The 18,243-nt window shown below is 42.3% G+C and overlaps 1 long non-coding RNA gene across 8 annotated transcripts in view; it reads right to left on the reverse strand.

Moving 5' to 3' along the window:
• Positions 1 to 18,243, reverse strand: part of LOC148222462 (uncharacterized) — a 118,107-nt gene that overhangs the window by 63,475 nt on the left and 36,389 nt on the right. The window contains exon 1 of one of the 8 annotated variants that reach the window (XR_015805972.1): positions 14,880 to 15,118. The exons of 5 other annotated variants lie outside the window; for them this stretch is intronic. This is a non-coding gene — a long non-coding RNA (uncharacterized LOC148222462). Of the gene's footprint in view, positions 1 to 5,540; positions 6,139 to 11,194; positions 11,211 to 14,879; positions 15,119 to 18,243 lie in introns of those variants that run through there. 2 more of the 8 variants (XR_015805974.1, XR_015805964.1) reach the window with 2 other exon arrangements.

The following is an 18,243-nucleotide window of genomic DNA, read 5'->3' on the forward strand; positions in this document are numbered from 1 at the left end:
CTATACAACAAGCACCAAGGAGGAGATACTTGGAAAAGCTAAGTCATAGGGAGATGCAAGCTGGAGAGAACACCTATCTCACAATTTAATGAATATTCTGAAGATTTTCTTTAGGCCAGTGCCCCCTCTGTAGCCCTGCTGAATGCTGAAATGAGGATAAGGGTGTACAATAAACACAGAACCCTCTCCCTTCAGCCTCTCATCCCTGGCAGTGTTCTCTCCATCAGAGCCACAACCACATGGTGCACAGGGAAGGATCTCTGCATTATCCCCTGGATATCAATCAACTCTTGGATAAAAACATTCTCTGATAGCACCTGCAGTTTCCCTGATAGCTGGAGCAGCTTTGCCTGCCAAAAGCACACATGGAAGCTGCTCTACCAGAAGGAGAACATCAGATAAAGCACTTCCCTAATGCCATTTAGGTAAACAAGTGTAAAGGATAAATGTAAAATATTACCAGCCCTTGTTCTTTGTTTGCCTTGAAAAAGTAAGAAGGGCTGGGGTGAGTACAACTGAAATCAAACCAGCCCTGAAGGACTCCTCTGCAATTAGCAGCTCGACCTGCAAACGAGGCCAAGGCAGACACGTTAATGCCACAGAGGATTGTTTGCTGCTATGGCTCAGGACACTCATCCAAGTGAGATAAGCAACACCAAGCGACTCCCGTGCCAGGACAAACAGGAGCATTACAGGGACTCTGAGGTGCCAGGAATCAATTGGACACAGAGCAGGTATGGCAGCATCAGCAATAAGACACAGGCTCAACTCTGCTCTGTGGAAAATGCCTCGTGCTCCGTGGCTCTCTCCACAGTACATTGTTGAGAAACTATCAAGAATTAGCAGTAGCTATTAGTTCTTATCCAAATTTTCACACCAATACAAGCCCTGGGAGTGGTTTCATCTTGCACCTCAAGCAGGAGAGATCTGCCTGCTTTGTTTGCAGAGTGGTCTCACTCTGCAAGATGCAGGGAGTGTATCCAGACACTTGAATTATTCTCTTGGTAAGTGTAGCACACTTTTTAGATGGAAAAATAACAATGAATGCAATGCTTCCCTTTCATGCTGGAAAAAGACAGCAACTGATGTCAGTGCCAGGAGGGCAGTAACAAACCAGTCCTTTGGCCCTCCTGCAGTTCCCTCCCCCTTGGAGACAGTCTCACAAGAACACAGAATGAATGAATAGCAGGGTGCTGTCACCGTGCTTCTGTTCCCCCCCTTTTCCCAGCTTCTTGATAGACAGCAAAGAGCTCCTGCACCTGGAACCACAGACATCATCTTTTCATCCCCAACACATCTTGGAGCATTGATGCTGTGCTGTAACTTTTGAGAAATGCATTTTCCTCACAAAAGAAGAGCTGCAAACCAAAATGCTTATGTAAGGGCTTCATTAGCTCAAAAACTCCTCAGAATACAGAACCTTTTCTACCCCACTGAGACCAGAGAAGCTGCATTTGGGTCAGGCACCCTGGTTTGGATGCTGTGACTGGCAGGTTCAATTACCCAGGACACAAGTCAGTGGCTTGCTTCCAGCTAGATCACAATAAAGATCCTCAGAGCTATTTCCTATTCCCACTAAAGTGTAGCAACACATCTGTACTCTGGGGCTCGACTTTTAGTTATTCTTGAGGTTTTAAATTGCTCCTCATAAGAGCATTAGTTCCCCATTGGGATAGCTCATCAAAAAACATGAATACTTGAAGACAAATGCTGTGAATAAATAACATCACCATTTTCTTAGGCACCAAAATGACCATACTAACATGGAAAGCTGTAAACAGCTACCAATTTAGTTCATTTCAGTCTTTTCTTCTTAGAAATAATCCCCCCAAAAACGCATTTTGGACCCTCTCTGTTCAGCTTAACTCCAATAACAATGAAAATATGCAGAGGCCTTTTCTCCCACTACCATTCCACACTCCAGCAAGCATAATAATATCAAAGGTGTTGCGTGACAAATTGATGTCAACATTTTAGCCTTGGACTCTTAACTTATCTGATTTAAACTTTGAAAAACTTGGCTCAGGTCCCATGAATCTGCTGAGCCACTCCAAGGCACACAGAGAACAACACATGCAGGCTGGGTACCACCTCGAGAGCAGATGCTCCCAGTAAAGGGAAATGTCATAATGTTGGCTGGTGTCCCCAAACAGTTGTGTCCTCCCAGTGATGTCCTGCCAAGAGGCACAAGGTCCCCCAGGCCTCCTTTTGTCCCTGTGGCACAGCAGCTGCATGTCCAGAGGTGTTTAGTTCTGTGCTCCTTGCTTTGGGTTCATTTTTCTGATTGCTGGTGAAGTTCCATCAGAAGGGGAAGCACTCACAGCCCTTTGCAATAGGTCTCTTTGCAGCTGCTCTGCTGACAAAACATTTGGACACTCAATTACTGCTGGTGTAGCAGGGAGAACATGATTCCAAGTGAAGAGAGCTTGCTCTGGGCAAGGTGGGGAATACCATTATTGGCACAAATCACTGCCTTGATGTGATTACAGCTGGGGCTGGCATTCACTGAAGTTAAAGCTTTTGCTTTTTCATTTCTGCTATTGGTGCCTAAGTGGATTGATTATGTATGAGATAACAGAGCGTGGAGGAGTATGCTAATGCTGCTGTTAAAGCAGACTTTTATCTTGCAGCATTAAGTGAAAGGGGGAAAGAACGACAGAATTGGCTGCTGTGAACTTAAAGATCCTTTTTTTCTTCCTTCTGGTGAGAATTATGAAAGTCTGTAACTCACCACAAACATTGCCAACAGGCAACTCAAACTCAGGGCCCAGGACAGCACCAGGGAGCACTGGGAGCTCACAGCAGCTGTACCACAGACAGGCAAAGGCTCCCTCTCTGTCTTGGCTTTCCTTTTACAGATGGGACAGTATAAATAAGGCACAGTAAAACTGAAAGTCAAATCCCATTGCTGAGACTACAAACACTCATAAACTCACTTGATTCCAGCTGAGACACCAATTCTCCTCATGCTTTCCCACTTTACCTCATCAGAACTAATGGGACTAATCCTAACACAGAAAGCCAAATAAACACAGGAGGCATTAATGTGTTTTATGTTCATTGACCTTTCCACAAGACCTGGGCAATATATTCTCAATGAATTCTGAAATATTTTTGCAAATCGTTATACAATCCCTTCAATTTAAAGGAGATCTTGGCTTCATGAAGAAAAAAAAAAAACAACAAAAAAACACCCCAAAACACTTCCCATATTCTGAAATAATAGCAGTGCTTCTACTCATAATTTTTAATTAGAAGGGGCTGTTCTCACCCACAGCAAATAGCTCAACACCACAGGAAAACTGAAGGGCAGTCGTTTGGACAAGGTCTGCTGGGAATCCTCCCACCACTTTGTTCTCCTCCAATAATTCACTCATCATAAAGCCAGGCACGAGGCCGTTCATCACCGGGATGGACTTGCTTACATCTTTTTTAAAGTTCAAAGCAGTGTGAACTAGCGGAGAATGGAGAGCTCTGTTTTCTCAATGAGGTGTAACAAGTGTCCTGTGGGGTCTGGCAATTTATTTCTGATGGCAGGGGGAGCAGGGCTTCACCTGGAGCAGGCAAATTCCTGGAGTTCCTCCCAGGGCTGTGCGAGCAGGGAGCTGAGGCTGCTGCAGGGCTGAGCCTCCCCCACCTCTGGGTTACACTCCAGCAGCAGGTTTGGGCTGTTAAACCAGGAAAAATATCACAACAGTACCTTGGTGATATTCAGGACTGTGCCCAGCATTTGTAATCACGTAAAATAGAGATCTGATAAAGCATAATGCAATAGAAACACTTTCTCTTTAATAGAGAAATTTTAAGTACAACCATAAGAAATGACCTTTCCTTTTGAACTGATACCCCCAAAATTAACAGATTTTTTTAAATCTACCTCATTTCCAAGGAAGGAGTCTGGTTTAAGTTGCAAAGAAACAAAAGCCACTCTCTAAGCACAGGGTATCTGTGTCCATTTCATTAAAGCTTTCATTAAAATGCTTCACAGCTGTGAAGCTGCAGAGCTCATGCTGGCTGGAGTTCCTTCATGGGGCCTCTTGTGCACTGCAGTCTGTACACTCTCCTGTCTTCTGACAAAAAACTTTAAACTTTCTGAAGTTCTTTTTTGGTCTCTCTTTGAAGCGTCTTAGAACAGAAGGTCTGTGACTGGAACTCCAAACACCACAGTAATATAAATAAACTCACAACTCTTAAAAGGAAACTTCTTGTCTTCTAGCATCTCCCAGACGCTGTAAATGAGATGAATCAGCTGAATTTCAACAAGTTCAAGTTGTGCTGGGAGCGAGGTTTAACACAAAAACAGATATATCCACTCTGCTTATATCTCAGTACCACTTGCAATGCTCAAGTCTTGCCTTTCTGAGAGCATCTTCCAACAAATGTAATGTGTGTGACAGCACATGGAATCCCATCCTTGGGTTTCAACCCACAGAGAAGCACAGGAAATGCAAAACACACCCTGCTGGAAGTGCATGAGTGATATCAGAGCCATGATAGCTATGATGCTGTAAGAAACCTGCCCAAAGCCATTTGAAAAAGGATATAAACTAAGCAAACAATAGGAATATGAAATAGGAATTAAATTTTAGGAAGCAATGCAATTTGTTTGGAAAAGCATTCTCCAGTGATGAGATGAATCACTGGAGGATATTTTACCTACAAATAAATAGAGAGGAGATAAATTTGCAAATACTGGTCTCTGCAGACTTATCCCTGACAGTGGAGCTTACAGCAGGGAATGTAATCAGCTGGTGTAAACAGAGATACTGGAATTCAGCCATTAAAATTCAGGAAGCTACTATGTGTTAGGTATAGGGAAAAAAAAAAAAAAAAAAAAAAGGCAAAACCAACCAAAAATAAAAAACCCAAAAGCAAAAAACCCAAAAGCTTAGGGAATAATTTCATTGACTTCATTTGGGTTTGGATTCATGAACATGCATATTCAACTGCAATAAGTACTTTGCTTCCTGTTATTTAGGTTGTATGTCTTTCTAAAGCTTTTCTCAGCCATGACTGGAGGCTTTTTTCCTTGGAGTGCAGAATAAATCGAGTGCAGAATCCCTCACACCTGTCTGAGAGCCAAGCAAGCCCTGCAAGATGCTGAGACAACCACAAGACATGAAGTCTCTGTTGCTTCTCTCTGACATTTTTCTTGTTAAATTTCTCTGCCTTGTTCTGCTTCTCCAGTCCAGACACCGTTAAAGACACAAGGTTTAAATTTAAAAAAACCCAAGAAATCGTCCCCTCATTCTATTCCATATTCCTGCAGTGATGCTGAAGCCTCCTGCACCAACAGTGCTCTGCCCAACCAGGCTGAGTTCTTGCTCCTGGGGCCAGCAAAGCATGATTGTGCATTGCACTGTATTTCTAAACATGGAGTTCAGGAGCTGAGCCTTTAAAATCAATCAATCAATCAATACGTTAATTAACAAAACGGGCAGGGATTTGCACTGCTGGCTTGCAGGAGGGGCAGGGAAATCAGCATCAGCTGCTGGTGCAGCCCTTCAGCACCCCACAGGCTTTACCCCTGGGGTTAATACCTGTTCTTCAGAAGGTTTTAACCTCCCAGGCACGGGCAGGCTCCGTGTGTCCTTTCCAGGAGGATCTTCCCTGTTCAGGTTTCCTGCCCAGTCACTCTCTGGGGGTCTGTGTCTCTTCAACACCTCTCAGCAAGGCCATCCCAGCTCCTCACCTGGTGAGCAGCCCCTGGGATGCTCACAGGAATGGCCAAGCTCAGACGTGTCAGGGAAAAAAAAAAAAAAAAACAATGCTAATGAGCATTTTAATGTCTCAGGAATGAAGAGTCATGAAAAGAGCTAAAAGCTAGGCAAAGCTCTATGGAAAGGGTTAGAGCAGGGCAAAATGCTCTGCTCTGTACTGGGGAAAATCACATTAATCTCTCGTGTATGAGCCTCTCAGTCCTGGAAAGCAGAGCTGGTCATGCCCCACCATCTCCAAGGGGGTTTATTTAATAAATAAGAAATAAACCCCCAGCAGTGAGGGTTTATTTCTGCAGGGATGGGGCATTTTTAAGACAACTCCATCCCCTGCATTGCCCCAGAGAGAGAACAAATTTGGACTTTGGTCAATTCAGCCTGCACTGACAAGAAACCACCATTGAAAAATGCTTTGATTTCTCACCCTGACTGATACAAGTCCCATCAGCTCCTTGGGCTCAGTATGCAAGCAAAAGAGGCTGAAATCTGCAGCAAATGTGATGTGGGGGACATGTCAGACAGCCCAGGGCTCTGTTCCCCAGCCTGTGGCTGCAGGGCCACATCCCCTGGCAAGGGTTTGTTCCCTCCCATCTCTGTCTCTTATTGCAATTTAACTCTGCCAGAACAGAAATGGTTTCATTAGCCAAAGCAGCATGGCTTCTGCTGCTCCTGCTCTGACCCATTCCTCCCCAGCACCTTTCAGAGCTGAGCAGCACCCGAGGCTGCCCCAAACCAGCACTGCTTTTATTGTTTGATATTGTGATTATTCACAAATAATCACAATATAACAGCTTCCAGAAATCAATCGCCAACAATTCGGGAAGTGTAAAACTGCCTGATCAAAAGGAGCCTCGTGGATGTGTAAAATAAGGGAGATTTGCATGAGATTGGAGGAGGAAATTGCTTAGAATGAGGGTGGGCAGGGCTGGCACAGGGTGCCCAGAACCTGGCAGTGCCCAAGGCCAGGCTGGACATTGGGATTTGGGACAGTGGGAGGTGTCCCTGCCATGGCACTGGGTGGACTTTAATGTCCCTTCCAACCCAATCCAAACTGGAATTTGACCCAGCCAAACCCTTTTCCCTTTTGCCTGTTCACTCTCATCCTGCTCAGGATCCCTCCCTGCATTTCCCCAGTGCTGACATTTCACCTGGCAGCCACTCCTAAGGCACAGATTTATGATTTTTAATTATAAGGTGATAGCATAATAGAAGCCATTCTTTGCTAGCCATAAACTTATTTCTCTTCTAGGGTGGCTCAGGGTTGTCCTGATTTATTTCAGAGAATGGTGCCACCCTGACTGCCAGAGAAATGAACTTCCTCAGAGTTGAAGCGTGACAGCACAAAAAGCTCAGAGAAAACAACTAAAGAAATGTTATTAAATTTGTAAAAATGAATAAAATTAGATCACGAAAATGTGGAGCAGCAATGCTGCATGGAGATCAAGAAAATGTACAGAACAAATGAAAAAATAATTCTCTTGTATCCAAACACTGCTACAGCATCAAGGTTGTGCCTGTGGAGAATACAATCTAATTCACCTGCTTTCATTCTTGTGATCTTTCACATTTCAAAAGAAAACAACAGATGAAAAATTCAATACTGCATTTACTCTATAAAAGTGAAGAAAAGGTCATTTATTGGCCTTTTTCATTATTAATATCTGTCTAGGCTTCTATTTTAAATACAAAGAATCTTTGTAACAGCCATTTATGTTCAAGGCCTCGAAGTTGTTTTACAAGTGGTCTCAAATACATCTGCTAAGTTGAAATAAATCTCATCCTTTCAAATTAATCATACCTGTTTCAGCTTTTTGCAAGGAAAAAAATAAAAAAAAAATACAAAAGAATGCTATCATAACACAAGGCAGCCTTTCCAGAATTCAAGTTGAACTGAGGTAAATGAGATGGCAAATCAATACTGATTCCAACAGAAAGAGAAATTCAGGCACTGAGCTCCTGTTCTAGAGCTTTTGAAAGACATCATTATCAACGATTTCAATTTGTATTTATTGAATTATGGCTTTTAACATGAATAAAATGGTACTGAATTTAACAGAAATGGCCCTTACTACCACAGTTTGGCTCAAATGATGGATTAGAATAAACAAAATTTTAAAAATAATAATAAAAAAAAATTTTAAAAAAATTAAAATACCCCAAACCACTTCTGTTTTCAAGCCTAAAACTTTGCTGCCCCCTTTCCTCCATCCCCAGCCACTGAGTTTAAACCTCTCCCCCACCTCTATAGCCAGGGGAGCACAATTCTCTTTTCATCCCTCAGTGTTTCCTTCCTGCTGGGAGGATTGAAGCCAACACCTAGCTGAGGGAAAGCACTCACAACAGGGAGCTTCCTTCTGTGTCAGCACATTCTACAGCCTCAGCAGCCAGGAAAATCTCATCAAACTGCTCAGAAATCCCTGCATGTGCTGGGGAATCCCTCTGGCCCCAGGGTGGGGGCTCAGAACCATAAAATGTGTCACACAGCTCGGCTGGTCACCATAAACTGCAATTACCTGGTGAGGGAAATGGGGAGGAAATCACCCTGCTTACAAATAGTCCTGTTATTTGGGTAAATTCAGGGAGAAAACCAGGGAAATGAAAGAGGGAGACCAAGATGGAGAGGTCAGCAGCAATAGAAGTAAAAGTCCCTTATCTTACATGAAATAATTTAATTTCTGAAACCCCTATTTACATGGATGCATTGAAAGACACTCCCCCAGCTCACATCTGGCTTTTGTTTTCAAGAGACTGCCCAGAAGTTTGCAGGAATATGATTCCTCACAACATCTCCACTGCTGAAATAATTCCTTGTGGAATTCTGCCAAGCCCAACCATAAACCTACAAACCCCAGAGCTCAGGTATCTGTATCTTCCAAAATTAAACAATGTAAAAAGAAACTGTGGACTTCTAGGAGCTGCTTCAATCGAATATTCCTATTTTTGGATCAGAGAACAGCCATGCAGCAACCAGTTGAGTATTTGTAGGGGGTCATACGGGGTTTTTTGCATGGGATTCAAATTTACATCCAATTGAAATATTTTTCTTCAGGAATCCTGAAGATAAAACCAATGCCCAGACTTCCCTTAACAGCCATTAAAGAGTGGGATTTGTAGGATTTGCCATTTTGCTCTAATTTGAGCTGAATGAAAATTTGTGGGTGTTTTCTTTAACTAATCCCAAGTGCAGACAGCAGTTAATTCTCACTCAGCTCTTTTTACACTAATATTGTAGTATTTTTGGGGGGTAATGAAGGGGACAACATGAAATAAAAAAAGTTTATAAACTTTGTCAAAGTCAATTTAAAGGAAACAGTGTCGGTTTTTCTCTGGCTCTGGAACAAAAATCAAAACCAAACAAAAACAAACCAAACAAACAAAAACAAAAAAAACCCCAACCAAACAACAACAAAAATAAACAAAACAAAAACCAAAAAAAAAAAAAAAAAAAAAAAAAAAAAAAACAACAAAAACAAAAAAAAAAAAAAAAAAACCCAGGGAAATTTATACTTGCTCTGTTATGGAATTGAAGAAACTGAAAGCTGATTACTAATGGCTCTGTGGCTATCCTACACTGAAATAAATTTTTACATCCAAAACACCTGCATTAAGATAATACAAATCCTTTCCTTCATGGAAACCTTCCTAAGGTTGTAAATGAAGGCCCACAGCATAAAGAATTACTATCAGTGAAATTTTTGCCTTTAACTTTCACAAGGATAAGATTGCATTCTAAAAACATTCAATAAAGCCACTCCAAGATAATTTCCAGTCTTTTGACTACTGGGCCTGTCCCAGTGTGTAAAAATCCCTTGAGCTGGGCACTGAAGGCAGTCAGATACTTCTGTGGACACTGATATTATTCTCCTCTTGAAATAACTTATTCAAAAGAACTGTAGTGATCCACAACATAGAACACAGAGCATTTGGGATAAGGAGTCAAAATCTTGCCCTTTCAGAAATTAAAAGTCTGGTTTGGGTCTGCCTATCTTGTCAGGTAATTTGCTCAGCCAGATAAAATCTGCTGCAGATATGGTTTTTTTGCTCATTGCCTTTCTAGGAAATCAATCCTTGTAATAGTACATAAAACCTAATCATTACCCAGATGAGGCCCTACTTATCAGGTCATTTGATGACATGCTGCCTAAACGAATCTCATTTATAAAGTCTTGTCTTCTCCTCTCCAAGCCAAGATTCATGACTAGCACGCCTCAGTGTGCAGCATCCATAATTAGCACAACTCCCTAACCAAAACAATTCCTACCAAACTGAGGAGCAGGGAAATGCACCCTGTGCAACTGGAGCACACATCAGGAATGAAGCTGGTGTTGTTTTGCTGCTATTATCGACTCTGAGGCAATAAACTCAGACATTTTTATGATACAAGGACATTAATGGCAAGAAGTCATCACCTTCCATCATCGCCTCTTCAGGGCAGGACCTTCTTCAAGGACAATAATATCAAATACCAATCAGGGATGAACTCACAAGCAGTAATTTCCTCTTTCCTGTTCACAGATTGCCCATGCTCAGGGCTCATCATTCAAAAGTATTTCATTATTTCAGCAACACTGAGTTTGGATCCACTGATAATTTTTAAATTACAAACCCTCAAAGTCTGATTTGCGTTTGTAATAACTCAAAAATTAAAACGTAAATGCAGACCTTTGAATACAATGGGACAGGATCTCCCAACCTTCCTACAACCTGCCTTAGGTGTGACCATAATTCCTTACACAAACCCTGTTTGCACACAAATCCCTTTTCACCAAGGAAAAGGCACTCACAGAATTCTAACCTCAGAGTTGTTTGTTTAGCAGATGGTGCCACTCCTTTCCTTGTCCAGTTGTGCAGAACTAATCTACAACACATCCTCGCCTTTACAGAACTAGTTCTTCTCTGTCCTGGGGACAAAATCTCACTTTTAGAAAACCAAACCTGCTATTAACAAACTCTTCACATCAACAGATATTGCCATGCATGCCTTGTCTTAGATTTGTCATCAAGATGAAGCACCTCTGATAAATATTCCTGAGGGGAATCTTTCTATCCTTATTTTAATGCCTTTTTAGCATGGCCTTTAGAGATGCAGAGAAGATGATATTTACTCAGCCATTTCACCTTTCCCCTCCACTTCTGTGAGTGGCTCTGATAAATACTGGTAATTTCAAGATTTAATTTTGAGCCACTCCTTCCCTAACAAAAATGTTAATGTCATCATCTACCCCAGGGAGAACATTTTTGCAACAATATTATCTCTTTCTTTTCCGAGACAGAAAGGCTGCTCGCCCATTGATAGCAAATTCTGTTTGGTGTTTTATTATGCACAATGGAAAAATATTAAATAGATCAATAGGAAAATGAAGCTGTTGCAAGTTGATCTCCATGGAGTGAGGGGAAAAAATGCTGGGGAAAGAAGAATTATGAGGAAAAAAGAAAATTAAATTTACACATTGGAGATAATAAGGCATGTCGCTTACCCTCAGTGCTTCCTCTAATCTGGCTTTACTTAATTGCATTCTCTGTAAAGACATATTGTTTCATTCCTTTCCCCCAGTGGATCTTTTTTTTTTGTTGGGGGTGGATATAGTGTAATTACTAGCTCCCAGCATTATCTCCACTTTTATTAAAAAATGTCATGATTCTGAAAAGGAAAATTTCATGCACTATATAATGTCAATCATCTGTCTTTATGAGATGGAACAGCATTCACTTTGTTCAGGATGGGTTTGAAGGGGGGAAACAGCCTTTCATGCATGGTCATTTTTTAAAAGCTATATTCCAATCTGCTTAGCAGAAGAGCACAGCCCCAGTGCTGATCAGCCACTTGAAAGGAGATTTGTGTGTGTCAATAACAGCTTTTAAGTCTGGACATCCAGGCAAAGTCACACGGGTGGAGAAACAGGAGAGCAAATTTTAACATTTCCCTGGAACTTCAAAGCTCTGTTTTCAATTGAGAATCTTTGTGATTCAAATCAAAGCCACTGTAGCTGTGCAGCATCTGAATTTTACTTTTGAGAATGTGACACTTCCTTCCACCATTATTTCACTTGCCAAAGGAATTCCAAGTAGGAATCGAGTGCCTGTTCACAGCTCTGCAACCTCTAAACCCCCCAAACAGCCTTAAAAGACTTCAGACAAAAAGACTTAAAATTCTGGGGGTTGGGCTTTTCTGCCAGTTAAAAACTGAGAGGATGAGAGAAAGTGACCTCAGGTTGTGCCAGGGGTTGGATATGAGGGAAAATTCCTTCACTGAAAGAGGGGGTCAAGCATTGGAGCAGCTGCCAGGGCAGTTGTGGAGTCACAATTCCTGGAAATGTCCAAAAAAATGTGTGGATGTGGCACTCGGGGACGTGGCTTAGTGGTGAGCACAGAGGTGCCGGGGTCATGGTTGGACTCAGCGTTATCTTGGAGATCTTTTCCAGCCTTCACTCTGTGGTTCCATAATTCTGTGCTTAGAGAGCATTTCCCACCACATGACACCTCTGTTTATCCAAGGGGCAGCGCTGCCATCCTCATCCTGCCCCCCAGGAGCCTCCACGGGGCAGGGAATATTTCTGGGGATGCTGCTTGGCTTTAGACAGCCTGATCCTGTGCTCCAGCCTCAAACTCCCACTGAAGCTGTGGCATTTTGTAACAAAAACGCATCAACCACTGAGAATTCCACGTTTTTGCATCGACTGAAATGGGCCCTGAAATGTCACTGAAAAGACAGAAATGTCCCAAGCCAAAACAGGAGGGCAAAAAGATCACAGATCTTAACAATTGATATCGCAGCAGAAATATTTTGGTCCCAACTCTACTGCCCTTTAAACTGGATAAAATCACCACAGTGTAATGAAGGGAATGGAACTGCCAAAACTTCATTAGAATTTCAGGGATTTTCTCGAATATTAAGAAAAAAAAAAAGGTAAAATATGTATTCATAACTTCTTTAATTATTTGTCTCATAAATCTGTGTTTGCCACATACCTACAAATACATATTTTGTATAATTGATACTATTTCCTCTAAATGTATTATATTTGTTATAATCTATTTACCTGTACTATTTGAATACATTTCTGAATGTATTTGCTGAGGATTGTCTGCAGAGCCACAACACCACTACAAACTGAAGCCAACTGTTTTTGACTAAAATTCTGCTGCACTTACTGTTACATTGCTGTAACAAAACTTTAATAATTTTTTCTATATACCAGTTCTTCCAGGCCTGCACTATCATCGAAGCAGTGAATTTCAATTTTTAACCATTTTCTTATCAATAAAATGGTATAAAAGTTATTAAATTATTCCCTATAAACACACATTTTGTTTACCTAAAAGTTTCTGCTGATTTACAGCAATGTTCAAAGAGTTTTGGAACAATCAGGATCATTTCATAGATGGATATACAAATAGAAGGGACAGGGAGTCACTACTCAGCCCTGTAGGAGCATCTGTTTAAGTACAAGAACTGAATTTTGTTTCAGCCAAGACAAACATCACTGTGCTGCCAGAGGTCAGGAGGAGGAAAAGGAGGAGGAGAACCCAAGGGATGTCCATGGGATGAGAGCAGTATTTTGGGATTTTAAAGAAAACTCTCACTGCAGACACAAGACACAGACCATGTACCTCACCTCAGCAATAAATCAGTCCTAGATCTGTCCTAAAGGAGTCTCTGGCCTGCTGCAGTGGAGTTTGGCAACTTGCAGCCATCAAATATCAGTTTATTCCCCTGAAAATCCTTCCCTCAGTCTGGAGAGGGACAAGGCATTTTGCTTGCCAGTGATAACAGATTAACCCTGCACCACTTAAATTATCAGAGCCTCCTTCCAGGGGAGGAATTCAACTGTGCCAGGACAGGCAGCACATTGATATTTCCCTGTGAGTGCTGCATTGTCAGCACAAGGTAACACAGCACACACAGGTGTTTGTTTATGGCCAAAAAAGTCCTGTTTGCATTGGGCTGTTCATCTACAGCTAAGAAATCACAAACTGGTGTCTTCTGCAAAAGCATCAATGCCAAGGGAATTAATTTGGTTTCCCCAAAACAGAGAAGTGACATCTGAGGTACACAAGGTGTTGGCTTGGTTATATCTTTCTCTTTTTACTGTTTATGAATATTACCCACTGGAATTTTGACCTCTGAATTTCTGTGCAATGTCTGCAGCTCTGTAAACATCACAGTTATACAGTTCTGATACCGGTAAAATAACTTCAAACTAGGTTTTAATCACTTGCAGTTAGAACATGATTTTTTAACAAGATTTTTTTTTAAAATTATTACACAAAAAAGGAGTTCTGGTACTGGAAGCACTCATTCTCTTGCAGATTTATGGCATATTTAATTAGTCATTTGGAGAGCAGATCACTGCATTCACTGAGGATCAATATATAGCAACTGACAGCAAGCTGGTAAGGAAATATGGTTGAGTTTATCAGGACAGACAAAACCTAAATCTAAGCTGAGAGGGTGCAGATGGGAGAGATGGGAGCATGATCTACCCCCAGGCATCTGCTGCTGGCTCAGGTGAGGTGAGACACCCAGCCCAGCCCAGCCCAGCCCAGCTGGAACCACACAGTCCCAAGGGCCAGTTTGGCTCTGCTGCCCCTCTCTGCCCCGCCAGAAATGGGAGCAGCTCTTCCAAAATCCCACCTGTGCCCAGAGGATCACACCCCTCCATTTCCTTTCCTCTACAGCCACCTGCATGTTTGGATTTTGGGTGACACCTGAGCTGAGACCACGCACAACTCATGGCCACCGTCACCATCATAAAAACAAAGCAGCTACTCTATAAAAATCCTATATTTCTGAGTATTAGCCTGGATTATCCAAATATAAAATATAACTAGGAAAAAAACCTCTCAGTAGAATATTCTCCTTCCAACTGCCTAGAATTCCTTATGCTGCACAAGAAACAAAAGCAAAGTTTAACACCAAATAAACTTCTGTTTATTAATGCATCTGTGGGAAGGGTTTTATTAAGGGGCCAGAAGTTAAATTGCATTCTAATGGGTAATAATAAAGGCAATACACTGCAGTTTCTGGTAATACAGTCCTAGATTCAAACACACAGCTAAGGTTACCTTCCAATTCTCTTCTTTCATTTGAGAGGCTACTGAGAACACTAGAGAATAAAAGACACTGTTGTTAGTTGTCATACTGTGTCTATAATTACTTACTTTGCTCCTGAAGCCATCACCATGATAAATTTGCAGTTTTCCCCCATCTGCCAGGAGTAGTAATGTGCAATACATTTAACAACTGAATTTGCATATAGAAAGTATCATTGACCTTTGCATTTAAAAGGACAAAGATTTACAAGGACACCCTTTTGAAGCAAAGTGCTTAGTTTAGGAAAAATGAACCAGCACATTGAGAGGAATAAAACACACAGAGGAGAAGCTGCAGATTTTTACAAGGAAGACATTTGAAATCCCTATGAAACAGTTCCCTCATGAGCAGCCACATAATAAAGGAAACAACTGTCAGGCAGAAGGAAAACACTGGGGCAGGATTTGGAGCGTGTTCAGCATCAGGGAAATTCAGGGGGACAGGGAAATGAAATTCAGGGGGGGACAGGGAAATGAAATGCAGGGGGGATAGGGAAATGAAATTCAGGGGGACAGGGAAATGAAATGCAGGGGGGACAGGGAAATGAAATGCAGGGGGACAGGGAAATGAAATGCAGGGGGGACAGGGAAATGAAATGCAGGGGGACAGGGAAATGAAATGCAGGGGGACAGGGAAATGAAATGCAGGGGGGACAGGGAAATGAAATGCAGGGGGACAGGGAAATGAAATGCAGGGGGGACAGGGAAATGAAATGCAGGGGGACAGGGAAATGGAATGCAGGGGGGACAGGGAAATGCAGAGGCACAGCCCCTGCTCTGCCTCCCAGGGTTTATTTACTGGGCTGCCAGGAGCCTGGCTCTGCTCCCAGGCATGAAAACAGGGATTTCCAGCAGTGCTTCCTTCCCCTGGCACCTTGTCCTGCCCCTGCCTGGTTTGCAGCAGATTTGCACCCAGACAATGCAGAGAGAGGACAGAGCAAGTTCCTGCCAGCAGGCTCACTGAAAATAATGTGAATTTGTGTTTATAGAGAAAAGAGAGAAAACAGACGCATTTCCCCCCAATCCTGAGTGTCACCAGGGCCTGGGAAAGCCCTTTCCCCATTCCACCTGTTGCTGGCTAGATCCACCTGGAGCTCTCCCAGCTCCAGGTGAGCCCAGGTACAGCCTGCACATCCCATTCCAATCCTTGTAGAGAGTTTTCAGAAGGATTTCAAGTGCCTGTTTTCCTTACTGTCAATAGTTCTTCCAAATAACCCGTGTGAAGGAATTGCTACAGTTCAGTTTACCATATCATCAATGAATTATTCATAAATGCCACTTTGTGCCATAAAAATTTAAGGTATTAGTTCACTACATGATCATAAATATGATTAATACAGACCACACAGCCCTTGACTGCCACACTATAATATTTTCACAATAAACTGTGATGATCCAAGATAAAATAACAGCAGCAAGTTAAAAGTCTGAGTTGAAGAATTGTCGAATTCTGAATTTCTTAGAGCATGTTATTTTGGTCATTCTTAAAAGAGTGTGCCCAGACTTGTTACTGCATTCCCTCTCCGTTCTCCCTGGAGCTCCGTGTGACTTCAAAGTACCCAGATTTATTTGTTCACCCTGTTTACACCAGCAAAGGAAAGAATCAAAGCACTATTTTCTGACAATATATTCCCTTGTGACTCAAACTGCATGTGTGGGGTTTAGCATGTACTTTAATAGTGAGTCAGCAGCCTGGGGAGAGGCATTAGCTGCATTCTAAATCAGTCAGGGATGGAAGATAACAAGAAAAGCAAGGAGTCACTCCCATCAACTCTGAGACAGTCTCTGTAACACTGCAGATAAAGGGTATTGCCATGGTTTCACTTCCAGTTGTGACAAACTGACCAAGAAAGAGCCTTTCCTTCTAAAGGGCAAAGAACTAAAATTAAAAGGAAAAAAAAAAAAAAAAAGAGGAGAGGGGGGAGGGGTTTTTTTTAAAAAATTAAAGAGCCTGAGAAGAGCAGGATGAGTAACAAGGACAACTTCCTGTCTTGTCTCCAGCAATAAATAAGATGCTGTGGTAAAAAAAGTTCCTGTAAAGAGAACATGCAGCCCAGAATTATCTGGATTATGTTTGGAAAAATTCAGTGTCACTGTATTACCTACAATTATGTTAACCAAGTCTACCTGCAAGCATCCATAGGTATGGGGGATGACATTTCACCTACTACTCATTTCATATTATATTTTTCACTTGGTTTTCCCATTCTCTTCACAAACTGACCTCCAAAGCCACAAGAGTTTTTTCCAGTACACCCCCTTAAAGTCTCATTAATAGTTTCAGCAAAGATTTCAGAGTTTATGTATTCTTAAGCCAGTGGAGTTCCTACATATTTCCTCAATTGTCCATCAGGACATTCCTTGCATTTCCTGTGTTAGGTTTGTGGGCAGATTGTGCAGATTCCCTCCTTTTCTTAGAGAAAATTCACAGTTAATTTTAAATAGACTTGAAGACTTTCCCAATTCTAGCAACTCCTTGACTTAATCCTCATATTGAATAACTGCACCTGGTGTACATATATATATTTTAAAAAACCCACTGAAATCTACTTTTCACAAGTATTTCTCCAACGCTTCCTGCATTAGCCAACATCTGCTGTGAAGAGTGTTTCCTGGAAGGGATACAAGCGACAGCAAAAGCCACAGGAGTGTGACAAGACAAACAATCAGGGAGATGCTCAGAGGCAGTGGCTGGACTCAGCAAAGCCAGGCAGCACCGTGAAGGGATGCAGGGCTGAGGAACACAGCGAGCTGCAGCTCCATCCTTCTCTCCAGGGCTGGTGACTGACTGGAGGACGGGGCTTGGGCTCACACTGAACATATGGTGGAGTTGGATTGCAAGCAGCCAGAGCAGCTCAGCTTCCCCACAGTAACCGTGGTCCATTTTCCCTGAATCTGCCTGCGACTGGCTCGGTAACAAAAACAAAATCAAACACCTGTGCACCGGCTATGGAGGGTTTAAGTGCCAGCACGGATCCATCTGCAGAGCACATCGTTAGCCAGCTCCTCTTCTCTGGGTGAGACAGACTCGGCAGAGCAAACCCACAGCACCACTAAAGGAACATTTTGTGTCGCAGCCTACTGCTCCCCGCTTCTTTCTTTGCCTTTTCATGCTGCCATAATGGTGATGAATAGTGATAAAATATTCATTTCTCTTCTCATCAGGTAATTCTCCAGGTCCTGGACCAGTACTCTGACCTCATCCCCTCTTCTTTATTGCCCCACCTGCCACTTTATTGGCAGATCCTTCCAGCCTGCCCTCCCCTCCTGCACTACAGAGCAGGGAGATTTTTCAGAACTATTTCAGTGCTGCTGGATTGGGTCTGGTGGGTTGCAGGGGTGGCTTCTGTGAGGAGATGCCAGAAGCGTCCTCTCCTTCCCATCCCTCCTCTGACTGTAGCAGCACAATGTCATCCAAGTCATCATAGCTCAC

Source organism: Sturnus vulgaris, chromosome 11, assembly GCF_052056855.1.
Source record: "Sturnus vulgaris isolate bStuVul1 chromosome 11, bStuVul1.hap1, whole genome shotgun sequence".
NCBI classification, from domain to species: domain Eukaryota; kingdom Metazoa; phylum Chordata; class Aves; order Passeriformes; family Sturnidae; genus Sturnus; species Sturnus vulgaris.